This window comes from Oryzias latipes, chromosome 22, assembly GCF_053564925.1.
Source record: "Oryzias latipes strain Hd-rR chromosome 22, Olatipes_Hd-rR_3.1".
NCBI lineage: Eukaryota > Metazoa > Chordata > Actinopteri > Beloniformes > Adrianichthyidae > Oryzias > Oryzias latipes.
In genome coordinates, this window is record NC_136258.1 from 455672 (window position 1) to 462862 (window position 7191).

A 7191-nucleotide genomic window follows, 5' to 3' on the forward strand; every position below is an offset into this window, starting at 1 on the left:
CGTTGAATAAGAAATGATTTTCCCTCTCATGACTGACTTTGATGTTTCCCAAAGAAGGCATGGTGAGATATCAGGAGTATTGTTGAATTCTAAGAAGGTTGCCCACTCTTTTTTAAAGAATTCAATAAATTCCTGGTCTTTTAACAGAGACGTATTAAACCTCCAGGTTGTACCTGAGGGTGTGGATATTGCCCCAGAAATGTTAACGCAACCTGGTGCATGGTCACTGATAGTAATTGGATTAATGCTGGAACTTTTAATTTCTTTTATCCAGCCGTCTTGCCTGTTCTTGTGACTGAATACTTCGCCACTGTCACAAGATCAGGCAGACGGCTGTATCCAAATGCAGCAAGTTTATTAGCTCAGCTGAAAGTCCACAAACTTAAATTACTTTAGTCAGTCAGCCAATCAATAAAAGGCATAATTTCATCCGAGGAGAGACAGTATGTTCAAAATAGTGGCGGCAAGGGTCCAGGCAGGCAACCAGAGTCTGGGTCAGAAGACAGAAAATCAGGTCCAGATACAAGATATGATAAGGAAGACAGTGTGGCACAAACAATACTTTGTGGTAAGTTCAGTACAGAGCTCAAGTATGCTGTGGCTGAGTGAATGAAAGTCAGGTGTGCACTATACAGGAATTGTGGTTAGAACTCCTGAGATGGTTCCAGCTGGTGACCAGAGGGGGAGACGGAGCTCTAAATTCTGACATTTACACCAAATTCAGACTGATAAAAAAATAAAATGTTGAAGTAAATACAACAAATAGTTCTTGAGTTTACTGCTAAATTTTTAGAAAGGAATTGGTGCCATAAGCAAAAGCCCAAAAACTAAAGAGACAGGAAAAAGACAGGAAAAAAAAAGCACTGATTCACTGGTCTTTTACAGAATATCCATTGTGTAGCAGTCACCTGACAGAGTGTTGTCCAGCCCTGCTCGAAACTCTGGGTATGAACTATATGTACATGGTAATTCAAGGACGGCACCGCAGGTGTGCGCCACTAATCTTCGACTTAAACCAGACAGCCTATTAAAGGTTACTTCGATTTTGTCCTGGCAAAGAACTGTGGACCCTGTGCAGAAGCGCAAGAATTTCTACAGTTTTTTTTGGTCAGCACTTCTCACATACCTTACCAGATGGTTAAAGGCTGACTGCTGCTGTGGATCAAGGTTTTCCACTGTTGGCTTTATTGTTTGGGCCACTTTTTTGTTTGTTGGCTTTTTAGACTCATAAAGGTTCATGATGTCTTTTTCAGTCAGAGGTGGAACCACATTGTGGATGATGGAGTGGAAACAGTCTATTATAAACTTTGGCTCTTGAAGCAATACTTTATGTGCCATTGTTAAAAGAGAGGCCCGTAAATGGTCTCCTGAGGGCAGACAATGTGAGCCCATTCTAGAAAAAAGATCCAGCAGGTCTTCTTCAACAGTTTCATCCATGTTGTTTTGGAGAGCTTTCTCAACTGCCATTCGCTCAGGCCCTGAAATAAATGTATTAAAGGACATCATCAAACGTTCCTCATCTACTGAACTGACTCCTTGACAGAAAGCAAGAACAAAAGCTGGTGACAGTTGGATTGGTATGATGCCATGGTCCAGATATCCTTTCAACCAAACTCTTCCAACAGCTTCCCAGTGCTCTTGCGTGAAGTCTGGTCGAAGTCTGGGAACTCGTTCCTCCTCCCCCTCACATTGTTCTAAGAAAAGCTCCCAGAAAGCAGAGTAGACTTCTCTGGATACACCGTCACCATCAAAACCTTTTTCATTGTTCAAATCCATCTTTAGCTTTGTATTAAGGACTTCTGGGTCCATAAAGACATCTATGAGATCCTGAACTACATTGATACGCCTAATTGAAACACAGCGGATGTCCATTACAGGTGTGGTTTGGAACACTTGATCGATATTTGATGATGCAGATCCTTCACTCCACGTTGAATGCTTCCAAATTGGGAAAAAAAGAATGAGTTATTAAAAATCAAATCATTATAAATGTATTTAATTTTCTTAGTAGTCCATTACAAATTTGAAGATATTAATCTACAGATTATAGTTAAAAATATGTAATAGAATTAGTTTTTAAAAAAAAAATACAAGTTATTAAAAAACAGTTCTAATGAATAGAAACAGCATTTCTTACCTGATTTGTGTCGAGAGTATCTGGATTCCAGGGAAGAGTGGAGACAAGACTTGCTCCATCATCGCCAGAGTGAGGTCCAAACTGTATTTCAAAGTCTTCAAGAGATGCATTGATAGCCTGGGCAAGATTAGGCTCACCGACTAACTGTTCTGCCTCTTCATGAAAAGCTAGGATTAGGCAGTCATCTTCAACTTCCTGGTTGCTTGTGGGTAAATGTAAATTACTCCCATCATCATCATCTGGAGGAGGTGAATGGAGAATCTCTATGTAGTGCAACTCAGAGTGGGGTCTTGACTGCTTACTTGATTCTCCTCCCTGTTGATAATATTAAAATTATACTGTCATCTTAGTTTGTGAACATACATTTATTTCCATAAACATGCCACTTAATCTAAAGTAGGATGTTCATGTAGGCAAGGGGTCGGCAACCTTTCGTAAAATAACTGTAATGTTCTAAGAAATATAAATAGTTCTATTTGAACCCATTAAATGACAGAAGATTCAAAAAAGAACATCTCTTTAGAAACTCTATAAACAAGGGAAATCATGCCATTCACTGGAACCACTGGGTTTTCCAAAGGACGTTGTGGCTCCCTGTGTTTTCATTTCTGTGGGAACTGATCCAAATGGCTCTTTGAGTGGTAAAGGTTGCCGACCCCTGATGTAGACGTACATAGACAGACATTTTTAATTGTATTACATCATTGTAGGGAGCATTCAAATCAAAGCATTTACCCACTACCAAGAAACTTCAATGTAGTTAAAACTCAAGACATTTTCCTATGTAAAAACTCGGAAAAAATAGCAAATTAGTTTCTCAACAAACTGCTAATGAGAAACTGTTTTAAAATTGATAGGTATATCTTATTTGTTCCTATCTAGGGAGAGATTGTACAACATCTTCAGGTCTGGTCCAAATCATGGATCATGAGGTTCTGAAGGCATTTCTGTTGAGCTAGATGATGTGAATTAGAATTTTCTCTTTAGCACTTGTTTGACCCATGTCATCATGCAAACAACACGTCACTACAAAGGTTATTTTTTGTTAAATAGCTTTTGATGCATATGTTGGACTAAAGCATCAGAATAAAAACCTGACTCCACCCACGTTAAGCGGTCTCTTTGCAAATCAACTACTAATCACTGAACTCATAATAAGGCAAATGCATTAAATCAATAAAGAAAAATAAATTAAAACTTAAATTCAAAATTATAAAAGTCACAAAATTCTCATTTATTTTTTCCATTTTCATGGAATGCACTTACGCTCTTGCACAAATGTGGTTTATATTTTTAAACACATGTACATTATTTGCTATAAACGCCTGTAGCTTGTACTTTTATACTTTGTGGGTTGTTTTTTTTTGGTTGAAGCTATACTTTAAGAAAACACAAATGAAATATACAATAAAAATTTCAGACTGAGTTGATAAAATTACATCAATATGTGTTGGAGCTTACTAGTCCATGATTTTTCTTTGTGAAGACACTGGGTGATGTATCAGAATCTGATGATTTGGGATCATACTGATTGCCTCTTTCAGTCTTCTTGGCGGATTTTCTGATGATGTGGCTTCTTGCAGCTTTTATCTGTTTTCTTCTGTTCTATAAAAGAAAAACAAAATTTTATGGACTTTTGATACATGTTAAAATTATTCAACATGTTTTATATGGTGTGCGTCTCAGCTAAGACTGTTTTAGCTTGATTTAGAAGTATTCTGATGGTGCTAATATTTTTTACAAGTGAAAATAATGTGGCATCAAGTAGAGACTCCCCATGTGGTGGCCAGTGCCACCCTCAAAGATATGCAGACCACCCCATGCATATTTGTAGCATATAGCATCTTTTGAATGTTGTAACAGTTGTTGTTGTCCAGAAAGTATGTATTTTATGAACACTAAGGCGCAGGCAGAGCTGCTGTTTCATGTTGATGTAATTTATAGAGGATGTTTTGTCGTTCATGAATCATGACATTGTCAAAGATTGAGGGATGAGCAACAGGGTTATTTTAAAGTGTGCGAAGATGTATTTAGTTGTCTAAATAATGCTTCCAAATTTTAAATGAACTATGTCTATAAATAAACTATGAATAAACTAAAATTTCTTCTAAGTGAGAAAACGGCGCTGAAGTTGAGGACTAATAAAGGAATATTCTGCCGCATTTTTCACACTAGGATCACCAAGCACCTGATCAAAAACCACAGGACCTGGACTGCTCAAACCTGGATTCTATGAGATCTTACTGTGAAAAATGCAGTGGACTATTCAAGTTTAGTGCTCTCGCGAATTGCAAGCCAACTTCCGCGTCGTAGTGAAAAGGACAACGAAACAAAAAATTTCAACACCGCTTAAATATCTGTCAAGTCTTTGCAATAGTTTGTATGTAAACCATTAGTAATCTACACTCTTGATATATCTGATTAATAATACACAACAATGTACAAAAAATATAAATTCCTTCATACCTTTGCGGATCTGTCCTCAGAAGGTTCAGAAGGTTCGAAATCCGAAGATGTGTCCGAAAGAATGACATCTGTGAGAGAATCCTCTTTTTCCTTTTCTCGAGTACACAAATAAATTCGCAGCATTTTTATTTTGGTCTGCTCATATAACTCATTTACTGTGCATCCAAGTGGAACCATCTTGTGGCTGAAATCACGAATGTCAAACTCGAAGTGTTTTTGTTTTTGAGTTATTTTGTCCTACTATGCTTACGTCTCTGCACCATGAGTGAGAGTGAAGGAGAGGATGATGAGTTTTTATAGCACCCCTACAAGCACTTCCTGTAATGACAATGATGGAAAATTCTTTAATGAATTTTTGCACTCCATGCATTTTTTCCCTGTCCTTTTTATTGTTATAAAAATGAGCATATCTCCCAGCTCAAACTGAGCATACACGGCATACACGTTCAAAGTAAGGTTGGACATCCCAACAGTACCAGTTATAAAAGAATTTCTCTTTCCCTGTTAAACTACTTAAGTGGTGGATAATCCTGGTCCTCAAGGTCCACCGTCCTGCCTGTTTAGATCTTTCCTGCTCCAACAAAGTGTTCCAATGTTTGAATTATCTCTTCAGCATGTTCTCAAGTGCTAAAGAAGCCTGTTAATCACCCACTAAAATAAATCATTTGTGTTAGAGGAGAGAAATACATTTAGTAACTGTCATTTTCATGTTTCTGAGGAGCCTGATGAGCTAATTCAGGTGTGTTAGAGTAGCACAGAACATGCAGGCAAGTCTGGCCTGAGGATCAGGGTTGCGTTATTCTGATCTTGGCAGTAGAAATAACATCCTAAATAGTCTCACCAGGATCTTGGCTGGAAGATTCACTTAGACGTGTCAATCCAGAGGGAGTCATGATGAGAAGGCTGTCCATTCAGATTGCAAGGCGCCGTCAGTACAATGTGCCAGCACCAAATCACCTCTGGCATATAGATGGAAATCACAAGCTAATCCGGTCATTATTTTGTATTACGACTTCAAATAGATTTTTAAAATAAATTTTAATTTTATGTAAATGTGTCAAATTTTAAGCACATATCTGTTCTTGACTTGGTTGACAGTTAGAATGTCATTTGCTTATGCTGCTTCTGCACAGGAACACATACTGGGTGACCTGAAAAATCTAAAACTGCAGTTAAATGACATCATCAATAAACAAACACAATTCCAGATACAAAGGCTTCGACTGGAAAGATATGAAAACTCAAATAAATCTGGCAAATTTCTAGCTAATCAGCTTAAAATTAATAAAGAAAAATCAACAATCACTTCTATTATGGACCAAACAGGGTATGTCACCCATGACCCGGTAAAAATTAATAATGCGTTTAAAGACTTTTATCAAAACTTATACACTACACAGATCAATCCATCAGAACAAAGCATCAACTCATTTCTCAACAATGTAAACCTGCCCAGCTTAAACGAAGATCAAATCACAAATTTAGACTCTCCGCTCTCGTTGTCTGAGCTTCATGAAGCTCTGTTACTTATGCCTAATGGTAAAGCACCAGGGCCTGACGGCTTTCCTGCAGAGTTTTATAAGGAATTCTGGGAACAACTGGCACCAACATTTTATAAAACGGTAAAATTTATCAATGAAAGCCAATCTCTACCACCTAACATGAACTCCGCCGACATTATCCTTCTTCTAAAACCAGACAAAGACCCCACTAGTCCTTCAAGCTATCGCCCCATTTCTTTAATTAATGCAGATGTAAAAATTATCTGCACTAGCACAGAGAATAGAAAAAGTCACTCCTCACATAATTGACTTTGATCAAACTGGATTCATCAAAGGCAGACACTCGGATGACAATGTCCGCAGACTCGTTAACATAATAGACTTTGCCACCATCAAAAAACAGGAAATGACTATACTATCACTGGATGCTGAAAAAGCCTTTGATAGAGTAAATTGGAAGTTCCTTATTGCTGCCCTCCATAAGTTTGGGTTTGGAGAATCATTTATCAATTGGATCAAAATATTATACCACAACCCCAATGCATCAGTTAGAACTAATAAACAGACTTCCAACAGGTTTTTTCTTGGAAGAGGAACCAGACAGGGTTGCCCACTCTCTCCTTCTCTTTTTGCTATATTGGGGGTGGGGGGGCCTGGTCGTCGTTGCTCCTTGCCCTTCTGCCGTGGGCCGGGGTGGGGGTCGGGGCCTCCGGTGCCTGGCGGGGGGTGGTGGGGGCTCTGTTGGTCGGGGGGTCGGGTCCGGCGCCTGGGTGGGGCGGGCTGGGGTGCTGCGTTGTCCTCTGGGCTTGGGTGTGGGGGTGCGTGGTGGGGGGGTAGGGTGGTGGTCTGGCTTGGCTTGGGGGGTGGTCCCTTTTCCTGTGCTGGGGGGGTTGGCGGGGGGCCCTGCTCGGGGGGGGCCCAGCGGCGCCGGATGGGCTGTCCATCTACACCTGAGGCTGGGATCGGCCCTTCCCTGGCTCTGGGGCGGGACGGGACAACCCTCTTGGGGCCCCCGGTCGCTCTGGGTGTCATCCGCTTCGGCTGCGGGGTCTGGGGTGGGGGGGTCTTGTCGGCCCTGTCCTGTGG

General features: G+C 40.0%; 1 long non-coding RNA gene across 1 annotated transcript; it reads right to left on the reverse strand.

Annotated features, from left to right (window-relative positions):
- Positions 1 to 381: 381 nt before the first annotated feature.
- LOC110013663 (uncharacterized) lies at positions 382 to 6755 on the reverse strand. The gene is made up of 3 exons (XR_013653208.1): positions 3599 to 6755; positions 2138 to 2452; positions 382 to 1938 (listed from the first exon to the last, which is right to left on the reverse strand). It is a non-coding gene; the product is annotated as an uncharacterized LOC110013663 (long non-coding RNA).
- Between the last annotated feature and the right edge of the window lie 436 nt (positions 6756 to 7191).